The sequence below is a fragment of the Hetaerina americana genome, unplaced genomic scaffold (genome assembly GCF_022747635.1).
Source record: "Hetaerina americana unplaced genomic scaffold, ioHetAmer1.1.p SCAF_70, whole genome shotgun sequence".
In the NCBI taxonomy this organism is placed as follows: Eukaryota; Metazoa; Arthropoda; class Insecta; order Odonata; family Calopterygidae; genus Hetaerina; species Hetaerina americana.
The window spans coordinates 1459772-1479401 of NW_027287317.1; the positions used below are offsets into that span (position 1 = coordinate 1459772).

The window sequence follows — 19630 nt, forward strand, 5'->3', positions numbered from 1 at the left end:
GGCGGAGAGGTGGATGGGATACCTACGAAACCGAGAGCAAAGGAAAGTTCACTCGGGCGGAGGCATGTCTTTAAACAAAAAAGGTCGGTGAGGAGTTGGGAAAATCAATCGCAGAGGCATTACTAAAAATCTAAAGGGAAATGTATAAACTGTAAGTCGGAGACGTTCACGAAACATGTCAAAGGCCAAAAAAATAAAGAGGCTTATTTTTCTTTCGTACTCAGCCTGCACTCCAAGAAAATTGAGAGCGAATGATATCAAAATTGCGAAAAAGGCATCTGCTTTTATGCTCTATTTATAATCACTTCAGCTATTTAAAATAGACCGCTCCTTTATTCGTACGCGCTCCATTTTTGTGACACTGTCCTTTCAGATCTTTTCCGAGCCTTTTTAAACGTAATTATTATTTTTAACATTTTCCTCAAGCCACTCTTCGTTAAAGGAAATTTGAGGCCTCATGACTTTAGGAAGCATTTAAGTTGAAGTGCTAAGTTACGTGTTTGGTCACACTTTCTGCATCAAAGAAAAAAATGATACTAATAAATCACACACTCTCAGAAGTAACATGGCGAAAATCCTCCACGAAGAAAGAAGACAATCGACTTTTTCGTATCAAAGAGTTTTATTGCTATCAATATGACTTTAGCACGTGTACTATTATTAGTAATAAAACTATTTTATATGGCAAAGCCAAGTATCTTCTTTCAAAATTATACTAACCTGCAGATTTTAGATTTTCCGATACATAAACTAAATTCCTGGATGAATGGGACGACTATTCGCCGTTCTGGGGGCCCAAATAATTAGCACACGACCCCCTTAGACTATTAATAAACATACAAAAGGAATGATGTACGTCAAAGGAATCCACTTAAAAAAGAGGAGAAATTTTTTTCTCATAGGGTGACGCGGATTCATGTTAAATATGGATCTGATCACGACGCTTATACAGCTCGTGTGACATCTTCCACGAAATGTCAAAGAGACCTGAAAACTGACGGCGAATAATTCCCAAAAGTCGGATAATGGCAAAAACAAAACTCGAAATTGAGCACTTCTTTCAAAGTAACCATTAAGTAAAATCCTTTATTAGAATTGGCGACATCACGATACATTTGTAATACCTCAAGATTAAGGAGGTTTCTGGCACATAATTATTAATCGCCACCCCAACAGTCCAGCAACAAAAACCCCAGCGTTCATGGGTAAAGAAAGAACAGGCACAATAAGGTGTGGGAAGCTGCTACAGATACCTCATAATGCTAAGAAACAATTCGTACCGAATTCGGCCTCTCTCTCTCTCCCTCACCGAAATCATTTTCATTTCAATAGCTGCGAGCGTGATCAGATCTCTAAGTAATTAACCTTGAAGGAAAACTGTATCAAAAATACCGAAATAGCAAGTGTACACCTAACTAAACACTTAGGCGTTTACCTCACTCACGATCTCTTGGGTGAAACAAACGAGGCATATGTGGACAAGCAAGCAAGAAATTAGAATGTATTAGGAGATTAAAGGGGGAAATACGACGAGAAGATTAAAGAGCGATGCTATCTTTCGCTAGCTAGGCTTAATCCATAACACGCTGATAGTATTCGAGTTTCTCACTATGGCGTATTGATTACGGAATTAGATTGTGCGCAGCGAAGAGGAGCTAGATTTTCAAAACGTTGCTTATATAACTTAGTTACGTACCTAGATTATTAGAGGAACTAGGAAGATAATCACTCACCGAGCGAAGGATAATTACAAATTAAATCTCTTGCATAAATTGGAAACACATTATTTCAGCGATGAACTTGAAAATGCAATTTAAGTCAAACTAAGCTACCGTTGGAGACAAAAATAATTACAGAGATCAAGTGTAGAACCGACAGATTTAATATCGCATTTTTCCCACCAACCATTAGGAATTCGATTAACTGCAATCGACCGTGATAAGAGAAAATAGTATTTTTGCACTCCATGTAACCTATACCCTCATTATTATTTGTTGAATTATGGAGAGGAAATTAACATGATCCTTTTCGCAAATTACATCGACGTAGTTTTAAAAACTCGAGAGGACCGGCAATCAACTCTTGAATGCCATGGGCCAAGTACTTTGGGAATATAATATGGGTATTAACAAGGAGAAAACTGAACTTCTCGAGAAACTGCAAAGAGAGAAGCTGAAGGCCTATATCACAAGTCGAAGAGTTAAACTAGAGCAAGGGGAATCCTTCAGTTACCTGGCAGCAGAATAAATTGGAATGGAAGAAGTTTGACCGATATTGAACGAAGGGCAACTTAAACCAGGAAGGCGTTCATGAGGAAGAAAAGTCAACTACAATATTCAAAGAACCTGAGGATGAAAACAAGGGAGCAGTTCGTTCAAAATGCCATTTTGGGAACATGAAACTCTTACGCGTTAAAGGCATGAAAAAATTGGTCGGCTACGGCACCGTCTTCGCCTGCCAACCCAGAGGTTCGATTTCCGTCTGGGTTGGTTTTCCTCCATCAGTTGTTTACTTTGCCTTTGCTGTTATATTCATGTCACAAAATCCGATGTAAAAGCCAAAAAGGCTGTTTTCGAATCAATACTAAGTATATAAAACATTGGAAAATAAATGCACATTGGAAAAGGGAAGCAAAGAAGAACAGAAGCCTTTGAAACATGGTGCTGGGGAGAAATCCGAAAATTAAACGGGCAGGCCAAGTGAGGAGCGAGGAAGTGCATCCGTAGAAGAGAAGATGAGGAAAAGACCATTTGATGAACTCTACGGTAAAGAAGAACTGGATGGATTGGACCCAACGTGAGGCACAGGGGATTAGTTATAATCATAATAGAAGGGGAAACTGAAGGGATAATCCCACGAAAAAGGCTAATAGTCAATTACACAGGAAAAATTATGAAGGACGTAAAACAGAAAAGTTATGAGTGAGAGAATACGTACATACTGAAAAGAGAAAAATAGCGAGCATTGGAAAATTAATCTTAGAAGTCAAACACATGATGGTGATGATGATAACAGCATCAGCCGAGTGCGCCTGAATCCTAACTGGCTCTAGTAGCATACGTACTGTTGAATGAGAATTTAAGAGTGAACAAAACTCAGCCGCGGGGATAACTTACATCACACATCTGCCGCGGGCGAAGGTGAAAATAAATATTAAAAAAAACCGTAATCAATACAATGCTTGGTTTAATGGGCGACGATAGAGCTCAAATACGAGGGTCATCCGGAAAGTAGTACCCGTTCGTGCCACATGAAGTGCTGACGACGCGAGTAGCCGCTGGACGAGGTCAGATAGCTTCAGTGGCTTGTCTGCCTTCTCTGAGCCAAGTTGCGTGACGCTAGCATTGCCTGTGTTGTTTCTGTGATTGTTTACAATGTTTAAAAAAATTGAGAACGCCGCCAGTTGTGAAGTGAGGGCAGTGATTAAATTCCTCAATGCAAGAAACGTTCGCCCATGTGATATTCATCGCCAATTAAAGGAGGTGTATGGAGACAATGTAATGGACGAGTCGTCTGTTCGGCGGTGGTGTCGCAACTTCAACATGGGGAGGGGGAACACACACGACGATGAGCGTTCGGAGAGACCGTCTGTCATTACAGACCAACTGGTGAGCTCAGTTGACGAATTCGTGAGGAACGATCGGCGCGTCACAATTGATGACATCTGTGAGCATTTTCCCAATGTTTCTCGAACAATTGTTCATGAAATTGTTAAACACCATCTGCATTATGCAAAAATTTGTGCAAGATGGGTCCCTCGCGTATCTCAATGAGCTGGCGGCGAAGGACTATGCAGCAGGAATACAGAAACTTGTCACACGTTATGACAAATGCCTTAATTTGCTTGGAGATTATGTTGAGAAGTAGTTTAAAGTATCCTCTTTCAAATAAAATTTTTTATGTTTGTTAATATTTACTTTTGTGTCTTTATTTCACGAACGGGTACTACTTTCCGGATGACCCTCGTAATACTAACGATCTACTTGTATGCAAGTGAAAATCATATGCCATGGTAGGTAACGCCACTTCCACTCCCTGTGCCGCCTGTGGTTTCCCGGGGAGACATTGTACCCGAAAAATCACACAGTTGATTGTTCCCAGAAGCCTCACCCGGAATCGATTGCGGGCCCTTCGGCCAGTAATCCCAGCACTCTACTCGCTCGACTATGTACTACTCCCCTAACTTTATCCTATTATTATCCTTATACAAAACTATTCCAACATTTTTTACTTCAGAGATAAAGTTTATTGAGTAACAAATTATAATATTTTTGAAAAAAATATAATAATTACTCAAAAATAAACAGATCTTTCCTTTGCGATTGATCCCCTATGCACTTCAAGCTGAGGAGGAGGAAAGGTCATTTGGATAACTCGCATATATCATCAACGCTTCCAATGAGACTTCGGTGGGTAGCAAAGGGGGTCTTCGGACGACAGGTGCAAGGAAATAATAGGACAAGCCAGAGAAGCGAGAGAAAAGCCAAAGGAGGACTCTCTCAAGAACTGATTTCAGATGACGGCGACACCGCCGAGGCAGCTGACATGTGACATGGGAGAGTTGACGAAAAAAATAACAAACACACAATTGAAAAACACGAGCACTTGATTGCGCCCCTCTAGACCAAGTGGTGCGCGCGTGGCACTCAGTTCACACGTCTTGCATGGAGGCACTAGGCTGTCGAGGTGTATGCGTTGGGACGGGGGGGGGAAACAGAAAAAAGCAGGACGAGAAAAAAATAATCGATAAAAATAACTTAATGGCGGCGCTACGAACTACGATCTCCCCCCCTCTCTCTCTCTCTCTCTCTCTCTCTCTCTCTCTCTCTCTCTCTCTCTCTCTCTCTCTCTCTCTCTCTCTCTCTTCCCCCTTTCTACGGGCGCGAGCACTTCCGAAAACGATGAAAATATGGGTCGGTGGAGACCGCATGATCCGACCCCTCCTCCTTTACATTCGGATGGGTGCTCGGGATGCATTCCGCGATTTCCGTTTCGCCAAGCAAAGGAGTTGGAAAAGTGAAAAGGAGAACAAGATTCGGAGCTCACCGTTCAAACTCTTTCAACGTCCTTCGATGATGACATGGCCGGATCGTGTTGGTCATACCTGTGAAGACAGAAAAAAAAACATAAGGTACACTCGTGAACGGACTCATCGTGACGAGATTCGAAAATTCATTCGTTTTGATGCAATCTAGAGCATGCAATCAATCATTGTTTCCAAATGCAGGCAGTCCCATCGTACTTGCGCAAGTCACTCACACCACTGCATTCACACACAAACACATAATGCTACATGGTGCACTTGCGAGAGATGGAGAGTGTTTAATGGAACTGCGCTAGGTTATAACAAATCGATCCTGAGAGGAAACAAGGACGACTGAAAATAGCACAGGTAGTTGATCAATTTTCATGTTTCTTATTTTTTTTTCGGGCATCATTATTTTATCAGCACACGAAAGTCCCCGAAAATCACATTTCAGTGCTTCCAGGTACGAGAAGAAAATAGAAACCACTGATTGAAAATTTACGCAACGTGTCCAAGAATAGAACATTAGGATGGCCAACCACCCCTATGCCTTTAACCGCTAAAATCTTAATGACGAAATTCATTGAAAGGGATTTAAGAGTGTACTTGAAAGACACCAAGCTACGATGACGCATCCTTCTATGCAGCAACTGACAAACAAATTTGTATAAAATATTTTCTCAGACGTAAATGAGAAGCATTTCATTTAAAAATTCCCCCGGGGACTTAACCTATAGAGTTTGCATCGATCTTTCGCTTGAGCAGGAACGCGACTGAAACTCCCGTCAAGAATTGGATGAAAACATTTACGACGACCTCTACCGCGGAAAACTCTCCCGGATTACTATGGCACACCAGAGCAAAAGCGCAGAAAACACTTCCAAAATAGTTCAACTGTTCCACCTCGTCTAGTTTACGAACACCTACTTTAATATTTAACTTAGATTTCCCTTTCTCGAAAACCACAAATTCTTTATTTTTTTGCATAACTTCTCATCCCATACCCCACGCAATGACTTTCCGATGCTCTCAGAAATCAAAGAATTAAAGGGTACTACATATTTCCCACAAAACGTTTACTTATTACAACTAGTATCAACACGTAGGCGTCTATTTCGGGTACCTCAGACGCGTATCCGATAGAACTAGTTGTACCAAGTAAAACGTTTTGTGGAAAATACCTATTATTCTTTTTTCATTCGTAAGTGGATTTCCACGAAGTCAAGCCATCGATACCATCGAGCGTATGCGTTCAGCAATGTTTAAGAGCCTTTACTATGCTTGCAACTGTCTGCAACTGGATGACTGAAAACCTAAAGCTTGATATTTCACAAACCAAACTGATTTTATGAATTCCCAAACGACTCTTTCCTATCTCCAGTTCTTCCTATGCTTCTTTAACCATTTTCCTCACACACACTTCGAATTATACAGGTGATATTGGACAACCCGGCCTTACACCTCTTCATTATACTGACCATCCGGACTCTTCATCCACAACTCGGCACCTGAGCATTCTGAGAAATAGGTTGGCGGATAAATCTCCTATCCCTCCAATCCACTCCTAATTTTAGCAAAGAATCACTAATTCTACCCAACTCACTCCATCCGAACGCTTGCATTCTACGCTCCTCTCTATTAGTGAATAAACATTTAGCCCAATTGAAATTCTATATTCCCTTAACACGGAGACGGAACGTGGAAAAAGAACACTCTCGTAAATGTTTCAACTTTTCAAAGTTCATTCCGCCGCCATCCGTTAGCAGCGAATTCTAGGATATGCGTGCGTACGTGCACATTTATGCATGTTCATTATAATAATAATTCCCAATGTATGCAGTAAAATTGGAAAAACTCGGTGTATCCAGGGCCTTTCATGAGGTGCTGCACGCATTCCGCAACTCGAGTGAACACCATAGTGCCAATATTGTCTCCTTGACCTCATAAGAAGAAATCATGGCATTATGTACATTTAAAGCTCCACCAAAGTTATGTAGGTTGTATCGTGTCTGTACGATTTCATTCATCACCTTAGTTTATCTATTAATGAAGAGTCATAAAAATTAATGTAGCACACACATTCATGCTTAGATCATAAACAGATGTGATGTGGTATTTAAGCATTCCTGAAGTTCTTATTGATATTTGAAACGTGCTCTCAAACTTATTTTGGACAAACTTATTTTTAAGTTATGCTATTTCGGTTTTTTCCCCCACAAAACAATTCATATCTTTCGAATTGAGGCGCTTTGGTGCTTCTTTCTTAATTATACAACTGCGCACAGGAAATCAAAGTTTTTCTTGAGAACCACATGTATTTCTGCACGATTAATCTATGAATCTTCTGGCGATTCTTCACCTCTGACGCAATAACGCGTATAAAACGCTGACTTCGATGCAAATCTTCATGAAAAATAACAGGGTAAGGCATTTTTCATCATCGCCCTTTCACAGATTGATGATGTTGGCTACATATAGAGGAAATTTTGCCAAAATGCCTTGACAACTCAATGAAATCTCCTGCAATCAGTTGACTTCATACGTGGGTACGTCTGTGCGTGATTTGGGCTTCACTACCAAATACGCAATTATAGTCGAGGCAAAGAGGCGGACAGAAGATACTGCAGATTGGATGTAGGCGACGAGGCGCGGCGGTTATCCAATGTGACCCGACTCCTGCTGCGGCAAAATACACTCCGAGCCGTTCAATCAACCGCACGCTTGTAACAGCAAGAAAGCCTGGAAGCAGCCTCCGTCTCTGCGGAATTAAAGAAATTCGCGTCACGCGAGGAATTGCGGTTTATTCAGTCCCAACTGTTTTTTTGCCAGCACCACGACACAAAGTGAGACGTCCCCGATAATGGTCCAACGCGACCTCCTGATTTCGATCGAGGAGGAAGCGTTTCAATGAATACCCAGAGTTGGCCGACGGCGATGTGGATGGAGCAAAGGGAGGAGGAAGGGAATCCCGCCGTGCATACACGGGAAGGGGGCCGGAAGGAGGGGGGCAGGGGAGGGCAATTGTCGGCGAAGGAAACGAGGGAGCCGAGAGCCTAAATTAAAAAAAAACGCGTGAATGCGGACTCAGCGTCAAAGAGCTATCTTTCGTCAAGTCGCGATTCCCTGCCATTCCTTCGGATTGTATTCGGCTGCGTTCCGACGAACCAAATCGGATCTCCGCAAACTACTTCCTCGGGTCTGTTTCACGTTTCTTTGAAACGTTTGTGGACAAGCACCGGAGTGAGATCACACTACGGGATATTACCCGTTTCTGTCCCCAAGTGGATGAACTATGTTTCCATTTGCGATTAACGCTAGTGTTTAGATTAAGTGTCCATGAAGGTGCAAGTCGCCTGAATATATTATCGGAAATGTCCCGTGGGAAAACTTTCCAAGGAAATCCAAACGGCAGAAAAAGGATTGACACGCTGATTGCCTGGGTACAATATTTAAATTACTACGAAAAAGCAGTAAGCACGAGTCTTAATAGTCAAAAAAATGAAATACTCGTACCCGATTTGTTCATTTCCGTCAGCGTTACTACGTCTAATGATTTTAAAATAATGGGTGAACGTATTTCAGTCAATGATACTTCAAAATTCACGAAAATGTTTAATGAAATAGTATTTCTAGCAAGAAAGGGCTCACGTTCTAACCCTTCTCTCGAAACATAAATATGAACAAGAGAAAATGACATACATTCGTTCCCAGCGCTATTTTAAGGCGTACGAAGGATTTGCGCATTAAGTTCTTTTCAAACTGCATACGAAACACAATTGAAATGTACTTTCTGCTTCCAGGCTTCACTTCGTGGAATTGTTTGTGGTTCATATTAAATGAGTTTTATTTCAAGGTAATTTAATTAACATGGACAACTGAAAGGAATTGTTCATACCAAATGGACTGTCTCCGGAGTTAATTACGCGGGATTAATCTTCCTTTCCATTTCCCTACGATGAGAGCTCTTCAGTACAGATTCTATATCCCTATGCGGTGGATGCCTCCCTCCCCCTCCAAAGCGGTGCAGGAGTCTAAATAAACTGTGCTCTAGCCGAGACGGAGCGCGGGCGCCGCTTCACAGGGGATCCGAGCAAGTCGCAGGCAGGTTGGTTTGATAGAAGGTAAAGCTCACCTATTACTAAGCACTGAACGGTGAGTGAAATTCACACATCTGAATAAGGGCTGGGGACTGTGGTTTCTCAGAAAAATCTGCCACCCGAAAAAAATCACACAGTTTGGGTAAGCTGAAGGTACCCAGATGCGTTACTCGGATCGAACCCGGGCTTCCTGGTCAGCAGATAAGATCTCTACTCCCTGGATTATCACGCCAAACTCCGGTCAAAAAATAACAGGAGCACTAAATGTGTGCTGTTTTTTCTAAATCTCAAGGATTTGCCGGACCAGGTGGCGGCGGGGTTATATCCCCGCCCGCCAACTCAGAGGTCGCGATTCCCGCCTTGGTGAGCTTGTCTTCCCCTAGGGTTTCGCTGTTTGTAATTTCCTACTGTCGTATTATTGTTGAAAAGTCCGATGTAAAAGGCAGAAGCGCTGTTTTCGGATTATTGTAAAAAAATAAAAATACACCGTGATTTGGGTAATACTTGTCCGTCGAAGCATTGAGCTTAGCTATAAGAGCCCAGAGATCCAATTAAGTGTATCATTCTCCTAAAGCAGGTCATCAACGCAGGGAACTAGAAAATCACCTAGGGCTTGGGTGTATGTAATTATGTCAATTGTTATACTATATATCATTTTTCAAGGTCCGATTTAAAGGCCTAAGTGCTGTTTTTGGACTGAATATATCATAATAAACATAGCAAAATAAATAAATCTCCTTTCGATAACGACGGTAATTTCACGACGATTCGTGTAAGCTCTCCGACGTCAGTGGCTTCGCCCTGCATTTTTTTTCGAATCCATGCATAATCTTTTTCTGAAATGGATGTTAAATGATAACATCGCACTCTAAGTGGAGTATAATTGAAGAAAAACAGCACGCCTCCTTCAATAGTGTAAGCCACATACTAGGTGTACCACAAATACTATATTAGCTTTCTCAAGGCACAACGGCACATACCACACCTTTTCCGAAGTTGAATTCGATGCAATGTCAGCAGAGAATTATTCTACATAGCCAGGAAACTCTTAAATTCTCACTTTGCGTGCTCTTAAGTCGGTCCGTGAGTTGGTTCCTTATTTGAGTGTCAAAGGTATTTTAAAGTTAGTCCACCGTTTAATGTAGGTTTTGGATGGATACGTACTAAACACCGCTACAATGCTAAGCCTCGCTAAACAAAACACAACCTACAATGAAATTAACCCTTCCACCAAACTCATCCACAATGCCGCATACTTCCTACATAAATGCACCTTCTACCTAAATATTCAACATTCCATCACCAACCTAAATGATGCGCACCCACATGTTTTGCCTCCTTTGGACTTTTCACCTCCTTTCTCCCCCTCCGTCCCTAGTGCTTCGTTTGTTTTCCTTTCCGTCCATCTGACCTTTACCATCCTTCTCAACAACCATATCTCTTAAGCTTCCAAACTACTCTTTGGGCAATTTTCTTGTTCAACGACATTTTTTCCGCGCCGCACAAAACTTATCAAAGTTTTCCGCTAATCATTCCATAACATCCTCACTCAACGTCCCACTCGTCAACTTCCTCCTAGCGAAAACTTCTTTACCTGAAGCAATTTTTCTTACGTCCCTAATACTTTGAATATCTTGGACCAAAACACTTCCGAGATACGTGAAGCGCAGTAGTATATCACTCAACACTTAATTATAGACCAAATTCAGTGCACCACTACCACATATAAAGTAAAATTCTCGAAAGTAATTATCAACATGCCTGGATAAAAAACAACTATTATAAGTAACTGAGTATTTGAAAGAAATTAATCAATAAAATCACCGACGTGGGTTAATTCATCGTAAACATCAGCCAATAAGAAGATCGTCTATTTTCAATGGCGGTCAAATGCACTTATGATGAAATAATCCAAAAGTTAGATCAGTATGAGGCATGAAGCTTCTATGATTCATCATTCTCTGCCGAAAACGCTAAGCTCCGTTTCACTATTCCATTGAATGTGATGAAAAAAAACCAGGTTGTTTCGTGAAAAGCACACCTATGATTCTTTCGTCTTAGGCTACTTTGCCGAGGATGCCGGTCGATTCCTGAAATTACCTCATGAAATTGACCTTTTTAATGCATCCACATCTACATGGCATCCTGCAAGACACCGCTCGGATGTGTGTGCGGAGGTGATTTATCACTTAAGATTTCTCAACTGTTGGTCACAACAAGTATATAAAATTACCCAAATAATGCAGATGGTGATAACTACATCCGCATTATTTCAATATTTTCATATAAATGTTGTCACTGACAACTGATAAATCTAATGCAGATGGTGATAACTACAGATACATGCCTTACGGTATCCAAGCGTGAAATACTTTAATGCAACAGGCAAAGGTTAGATGAATCAACGACAACACACCTGGCTACTTGGAATGAAAAAAAAATACTGTTTTCCCTTAACACGGTCAGTAAAAGGTTATTCAAATCTCTTATCGTACTTGGGAACAATGAAATGTAAAAATTTTCTGTTCTACACTCGACTTCTCTAATATTTTTCTAATGACCCCTCCCTCCGGATAAAAGATAATCATAAAACCTAATAATAACAACTTCCGATCGGGAATATATTCACGTCCACTATGCTTTGCCCACTTGTTTTTAATGGTCGACAAAAATCCTCCGTTAATTTCCTTCCTTTCTAAGAATAGACGTTTTTTGCACATAAGTAATAACAGACCTGCCCGTACGAGTGGAATACTCCAAAAGTCATTGACGCACCCCAAACCAAATACCACACACGCATTACCGCTACCTACTACGAGGGTCATCCGGAAAGTAGTACCCGTTCGTGAAATAAAGACACAAAAGTAAATATTAACAAACATAAAAAATTTTATTTGAAAGAGGATACTTTAAACTACTTCTCAACATAATCTCCAAGCAAATTAAGGCATTTGTCATAACGTGTGACAAGTTTCTGTATTCCTGCTGCATAGTCCTTCGCCGCCAGCTCATTGAGATACGCGAGGGACCCATCTTGCACAAATTTTTGCATAATGCAGATGGTGTTTAACAATTTCATGAACAATTGTTCGAGAAACATTGGGAAAATGCTCACAGATGTCATCAATTGTGACGCGCCGATCGTTCCTCACGAATTCGTCAACTGAGCTCACCAGTTGGTCTGTAATGACAGACGGTCTCTCCGAACGCTCATCGTCGTGTGTGTTCCCCCTCCCCATGTTGAAGTTGCGACACCACCGCCGAACAGACGACTCGTCCATTACATTGTCTCCATACACCTCCTTTAATTGGCGATGAATATCACATGGGCGAACGTTTCTTGCATTGAGGAATTTAATCACTGCCCTCACTTCACAACTGGCGGCGTTCTCAATTTTTTTAAACATTGTAAACAATCACAGAAACAACACAGGCAATGCTAGCGTCACGCAACTTGGCTCAGAGAAGGCAGACAAGCCACTGAAGCTATCTGACCTCGTCCAGCGGCTACTCGCGTCGTCAGCACTTCATGCGGCACGAACGGGTACTACTTTCCGGATGACCCTCGTATATTTCATGGATGGGGCCAAGGGATCACATACACAAGCGAACGATTTGTTATCACGGTGCGCTTGAACTATAAAATCAAAATCTCAAGCCATTCAATATGACGCCAAACGTGTGAATTTTCAAATTCCTACACGCCGTTTCAAGTTGGGGAAAGAGTGACTCGAAGGGGTGCATTCGATTCCCGCCCCCCTCCCGTGGCGCACTGGCGCTCAGTGGATGATGATGCCATCAAAAGAGCAACGTAAGAACTGCTCGGGAGCAGACTCGAGTCATGAGAATCCATGACTGGTGCAAGACAATGCATTAAAGGCGTATCGAAAAGGGCACCGATCTTAAATATGGATTCCACATTCACCTCCGTTTCCCCACACGAATTTTCCTGGATATGATAACTGACGTGAATACATCAAAAAGGTACAGAGCATATGAGACATATTTGCACGGGATCGGCTCGAACTCTGGGATGGTACTCTTTTGGAATTCTCACTATTAACAGTTTTCGGAGGATTAAAAAAAAACAATTGGGAGGATCGGTCCAGGCACAAAAAAGACAATACTTGTACAACTTCTAAATATTTCGGTCGCATGGGGAGACGAGCTGTCCCTCCTCCTTCCCCATTAACCCAGCATATTCCTGGAATTAAAACTCGCTCGAAACAAATATTGTCCGTCGTGAATCCCGACACCCTTACGAACTCGCCCCCTGCCCCGCACTTATTTCCACTCGGTCGAGCTAAGTCGAACGGACAATAAAACAATCCTTTGGATGTAAGTGGAAAAACGGCACTCGAAAGACAACACGCGTCCGAGTTCAAAATGGAGATGGAAGGCTTAAGAACCTGAGGGGGCTCCTTAATCCGTTGGTTTTAGGGCCGGACACTCGAGAGCACGTCTGGCAGCCTAGGCCGCCATCACCGCTGGGGGGGATGTTCACCGCCGATGTCCTAGGCTCGAGGGATGAGAGGGACCCCAAGCGAGGGATATTGACGCGAGGAGGAACGCTCTTCCTCGGTCGCACTCTGCGAGCTAAAGAGAGTCGCCGGAGTGCGGAGGGGGATGTGGGGGAGGGACGAGGAGAGGAAGATACCGGGAAAAAGCATCATTAACGAAAAGGGCGGGTTATTTTCCTTTCCGCGACGGCGAGAGCGGAGGAAGGGGTGACAGGGAAGAATTGAAGCTAATGCCGGAGGGGTAAGGGTCGCTCGAGAGTCGCGTAACAAAAAAAATAACTCTCGTCGATTCATTTCGAAAATTCCAATCGGCAAATAGGACGTACAGCACGGTAATCGTGTGTGGGCGTGGGTGGGGGTGGTAGTAATTGAAAGCAGGGGTTGAGTGGGATGGGTCGAGTATGCGTGGGACCTTTTTTACTCAACTTCAACTCCCACTGTGCCCGTTCCATCCGCATTTCAATGGACCAGCTGTTAAATTCCCGGCGATTGGGGGCAGGAGAATGAGACGATTGACTCGTTTTCCCCAGTGGTTAACTGGACAGTGAACTCAAGTTATCGGAAAACGATGAAATGTTTAAGTCGTTAATGAACACAACCTCTCGGGAAAAGCTGACTGATTAGGAAAAAAAAAGTTGAATTTCACGGCAATCCCTGGAAGGAAATCGCAAAAAAAATCGGGTCGTATATGGAAGAAGTTCATAGAGTTCATGCCTTCGACGGGTTTGCTAAAAAAAACGAGGCAGGTCAAATAAATAACATTTATTAAAGAAAGAACTGACTTGTCGAACTGCTCCTTTCAAATCCTGTTTCATCAGAGCCAGGTGAAAATTACTGTAAACTTACTCCAAAACTACACGCCAATGAATGAAATAGCAATATCTTGCCGTGGAATGTTGGGGCAGTTGAAAAGGCTTAACAAATTTAAATGTCTAGCTTGCTAAAAGTTTCTGTTAGACTTTGTCGAATTAACCCTTTACTTGGAAATAATACTGAAGATGCCGCAAATAGATTACGAGGCTCGGTAAGATGAGACTCGAACAAGATTACACCAATTCGTTGGAGCGATGATAGGAAAGAACTCAGCAACTGCAGATTCATATCTTCAAACTCCCATTCCATTCAGAGTAAAAGAACGCGTAATTGGCAAGGCCATTATCGGATATATTTGGATTTTATTTGAAAAAGTCATAAAAACCTTATCTACGGCGGAATAAATATACAAAAGCCGTGTAATCCTATGAATGTGGACGTGACATCCTTCGCCCTTGTCAGCCATAGAACCTTTGATAATATGGGCTAAAGAACGTGGGTTGCCTCAAACGGCGAAGTTCGCTCAGGAAATTCCTTTAAAGACTTCTTTGAGCAGTGGAGACGGGAGTACTTCCTATTGTGTCCCATTTCAAAATCACATTCCCTTGGTTTGGGTATCGAGTTATTAACAAGAAAAATGCCGTGGGGTGCAAATACGGATTGCGAAAAAAGTTTTCCATTTTTATCTGACGTCGAAGATGGAAAGAAAACTACTCACAGAATAATCTCCCCGCATTCCACGTAGAAAGGTTGAATGGTATCCCAGTTTATGTACCTATACGGTATAAATATATATCCGTATATAAACGGATATATATATATATATATATATATATATATATATATGTATGCATATATGTATGTGTATATATATATATATATATATATATATATATATATATATATATATATATATATATACTCATATATTTGATGAAACAGCTCATCCTTTTCAAATCTCTCGATATAAATCTACCCTCGAGGATGAGCGGACGTCGACGTTGACGATAGTAGAAGAAGTAAATTCCAGCCGGGGGATTGGGCTAACATTTTCAGGGTTTTCCGACCGACCCCTGAGAGAAAACTCCAGGAAAGAATCCACAACTCTTCGTAAGGGTCCCCAGTTGGATTCTAGAGATTTTTAGACTCCCAATTTTCGCCATTTGTTTAAAACTGGAGGCAAGGCAAAAAAATCTGCTTCAAAAAATGAGCGATAATAACGGGATGAAACTTTCGGGGATCGAGCGATTGAAAATGTTAACGGCTTCGATCGATAACACCGGAACCCCTCAACTTAGGAGTCCCCCGTTTTGACGAAACACTTCCGAAATTTCTTCTACTTGATTAACATGAAACTGTTAACCGTCCTGAGAAAAAACATATTCTCATATTCATTAAAAATAAGAAACAAATTCCTTTAGTGGCAACAAGCGTAAAGTATAATATGTCCAAAAGGTTGAAGATTTTAATACAGGTATGTCAACAGTTCCTCACATATTCCTCCATATGTGAAAAACAATGGTTTCAAAACCCGACTTTGGCGTGATTTTTTCTTGTCTTCAAATGGCTGATCTTCCAGGAAACCAAATTTTTCGTAGATTCTGACCGTATTACAATAAGTATGAGACATGCTTTAGACAAAATACAATTATAAATAGCCATTTTACATTATTATCAAAAGATTTACACCATTCTTGCTGATGTAGTTATTTACATAGGTAGCTCATTATGCAAAATTGGAGGCAAGGGCAAAAAATATCTATGAAGCGGAGACAGGAGTACTTCCTATTGTTTGGTTTGGGTACTTCACCGTGCACGGAATATTGTGAAACGTGGTATATTTGTAGGAAAGGGAGTTTTGTAATTACAGTTACGAGACCATAATACCTGGATAGTTTTGACGCAAAGCTCCTTTGTTCCGCAAACAGCGCTATAGTTTAAATTATTGAAGGTATATCGCGAGTAATTCCAAGACTTGTGTACGTTATAATGACTTGCAAATGATCCTACAGCCTATATATAAAAAATATCGCTATTATGAATCAAAACTTGCATATTAATAACTTTCATCATCTCAACTATATTTAAACCAGTAGAATGTATTTGCAGCGGGCGGAAATTTTTTTTAATCAAAACTCATTGTTTTCATTATTCGACGATTTCTTCTGCGTTCAATGCTCAAATAATTTCGTGTTTCCTTTCTTGTGCACATAAAATCTCGAAACTCTCACGCAGATGTCTTAACAATCAAGTTACATGCAAAATCAACTAACGGCGCATGGCAGGTAGTGAGAGCAAAATTTACAATTATTACCGAAATCTACACAGTAACAGAGGTATTTCCAAAGCTGATGCAAAGTATATAAAAATAAACTCCAAGAGATGCACAAATGTTATCACCGAGGAACAAGTGCCTCTGACTGAATTAATTTCGGAGGAGAAGAAGATATTCAGAAGACTTGTCTTCTTGCGAAGAGCTTCTTTGCAACGTGTCTAAGACCTTCTGCAATTCCCTTACAGTACCGACTTGGCACTAGCAGTCTATTCCCTATCCCCAAAAGTGAAATCCTTCCTCAAAGGACACCGCCATGGGACCGTAAGTACCGTCTAAGAAGCTTGCACTCGTACCCTTTATGGACCTTCCGGAATCCGCCTACCAGGGAGCCTAAAAGTCGTGGAAAAGCCGCCGGCATAACTGTGTCGACGCTAAAGGGATGTACTTTGAAGAATTCTGAGGCGTTTCAGTAATATCTGAAATAAAGCTATTTTTCCGAAATATTTCCCGATAGTTACTTTACAAACCATGCATAATTAAAGACAAGTCCTACCTAACAATATAGAATAATCTAAAAACCTGTTAGTTTAGAACTCAATGCTATATTTAATAATTTCTAACAATCAGTTAACAGCGGACTTTTTCAATCGAAACCTCAAGAAAAATTCTTCCTCTCACCAAATGTGAAAATGATTTGGACGCGAACGGAAATAATGCGTAATTCTTTGCCTGTTGGGGATATTGTCTCATCTCCATCCTCTAATCTCTATTGTCTCAACTCGACTAGCAGAAACAGGAGGTCAACCAAAATGATTACAATACCATGATTCACAGCGGTTATCCTCTTGTTCATTTGGCAGCCCTTGATATTCCATCTTTAAGTTGACGAGTACTTTAACTGACGATTTTGGCTTAACAAGGGATTGCAAAACTGATTTTTAGCTTCAACAGGAGCGGTTAATGTTCTTAGAGAGTGACTAGTTCGTAAAAATGTCCTAATAACAAGCCAAACAGCCAAAAATCCGTCAAAATAATGATCACGATATTATGAATAGGAACGAAGCTTACTTGCCGCACTGAGGAACGCAAAAAACTAAAACTTAGGACTGAGTAACGTATGCATGCACATATACTGCGGTACCAAGAAATCTCTTGTGGATTAATAACTTCAACCTTTAAACAGTCTTCTTTCGTGAAACACGGTAAAATATCACGTATATCCAAAGATACGAAAAGTAACCATTCATATTACAAGAGTATGCCGAATTAAAAACCGAGGGTCTACAAGAATTAATATCCCTTCAACAGCAAATGAATGTTTTTAAAGGCTGCATCAAAGGATAAGACTTATGAAAGTGACGTAATCAAGTCCTAATACGTATATTTTATGAAGAACACAATCTATTTTGCCACTGTTTTTCAATTGTATGCGTTGAAACTAGTAGTACCAAAAGAGCAGTGGAAAAATACACTGTTTTTCATTGAATGAACATGAACTTCCACGAAGTAGAGCCAGAAACCATCGCATATTCTACTACGTATTTTTTCCATAAAAGGTCACATTTATTTAGAGAATACCGCACATAATCCGCCCAAGGAAAGGCTTTCACCGCTTAATCTCGACTCACTGAAGGACTCCATTCCGAAATCATTCATAAAATCACAACGTTCCCGTTCGCACACAATCGTCAAGTTAACGCATCGCCTTCCTTCCGCTCGAAAGCCGTTTCGAGATTGGCCTACGCTTTGCCGTTTACCATAGTGACGGTAAAAAATAAGAGAAAACCCTCGTCATCCATCGGAGACACGCTCCATCGAATTTCGCGAGCTCAGAAACCGCGATAATGAAACGTCGACGGGCGGTGAAGGATGTAGGGCCCCAAAAGCAGTTCGGAGAGATCCTCAGATGATGTGACCGCACCAGGAACCCAGCCTCCAAGGAACAAAGCGTATTAACCATTCTTTATGCATGCAGATTTTCAGTCAAGTGCGTCATCGTCGGGAGAGAATCCATAATTTCAATCTGGCAGGCCCGGATGACGAAGTTTTTCCAACATCCCCGTGTCACCCTTGCCTCTCGACGGCTTCGCTTTTCGATCAAAGAACCCGCGCACCTCCCCGCCCTGCTCTTCTTGCCACCACCCATCGCTCGCCAGCCACCACCCTCTTCACCTCCGCCTACCGTTGCACCGCAGCATCCCATCCTCCCGGATATGAAAAACTCTGCCTCTCCCCCTAATCTTCATCTCCACTCATGCGCCGAAGCGTGACCTTCGATCACTCCGTAACTAATTAACATAACCAACACAGCACTTGAGAAAACAAAAGGAAAGGCATTGGTGAACGATTGAGACTTTATCGTTTCTTCTTCAAAGTACCCCCCCAAACATTATGCATACAATTGCGAACACCTAAGCCCTAACTGGAGGAAAACTTACCCAGACGGGAGCCGAACCCGCGACCTCTGGGTTGGCTGGCGAGGGCGGTAGCCCGCCGCCACCGGGACCGACAATCACGGAATAAAAAAAAATATTTGCGATATGCCTTGATAAATTAATTGATTAGACTTAGCGATGAAAATTTGGAATGATTTTTCAAAACAACGGCCTTGGGTAATGTTGCCGATGCTGCACGTTTTACCCAAGAATATCATATTTATGAGGGTGTCGTTTCTCTGTTTCTGTGTATAAAGGCGAGTATAGGCGAGGATAGACCTGACATAGTACTAAGCCCAATGGCGTGTGAAATACATATGTTAGGGTAGGGGGCAGCTCCATTCCATGGTTGAGCGCTTGTACATATATATATAATTTTTTGTATGTATTTATATATGTACATACATATATACATATAAAAAAAGAGACAGAGAGGAGGACTGTGAAGATTTGAGTTATCAAAG

At 41.5% G+C, this 19630-nt stretch overlaps 1 protein-coding gene across 3 annotated transcripts in view; it reads right to left on the minus strand.

Annotated features, from left to right (window-relative positions):
• Positions 1 to 19630, minus strand: part of LOC139697227 (beta-1,4-N-acetylgalactosaminyltransferase bre-4-like) — a 413079-nt gene that overhangs the window by 107956 nt on the left and 285493 nt on the right. For all 3 annotated transcript variants that reach the window (XM_071595894.1, XM_071595896.1, XM_071595895.1), the window contains one exon: positions 5047 to 5104. The gene's annotated coding sequence lies outside the window, so the exon portion shown is untranslated. The remainder of the gene's footprint in view (positions 1 to 5046; positions 5105 to 19630) is intronic.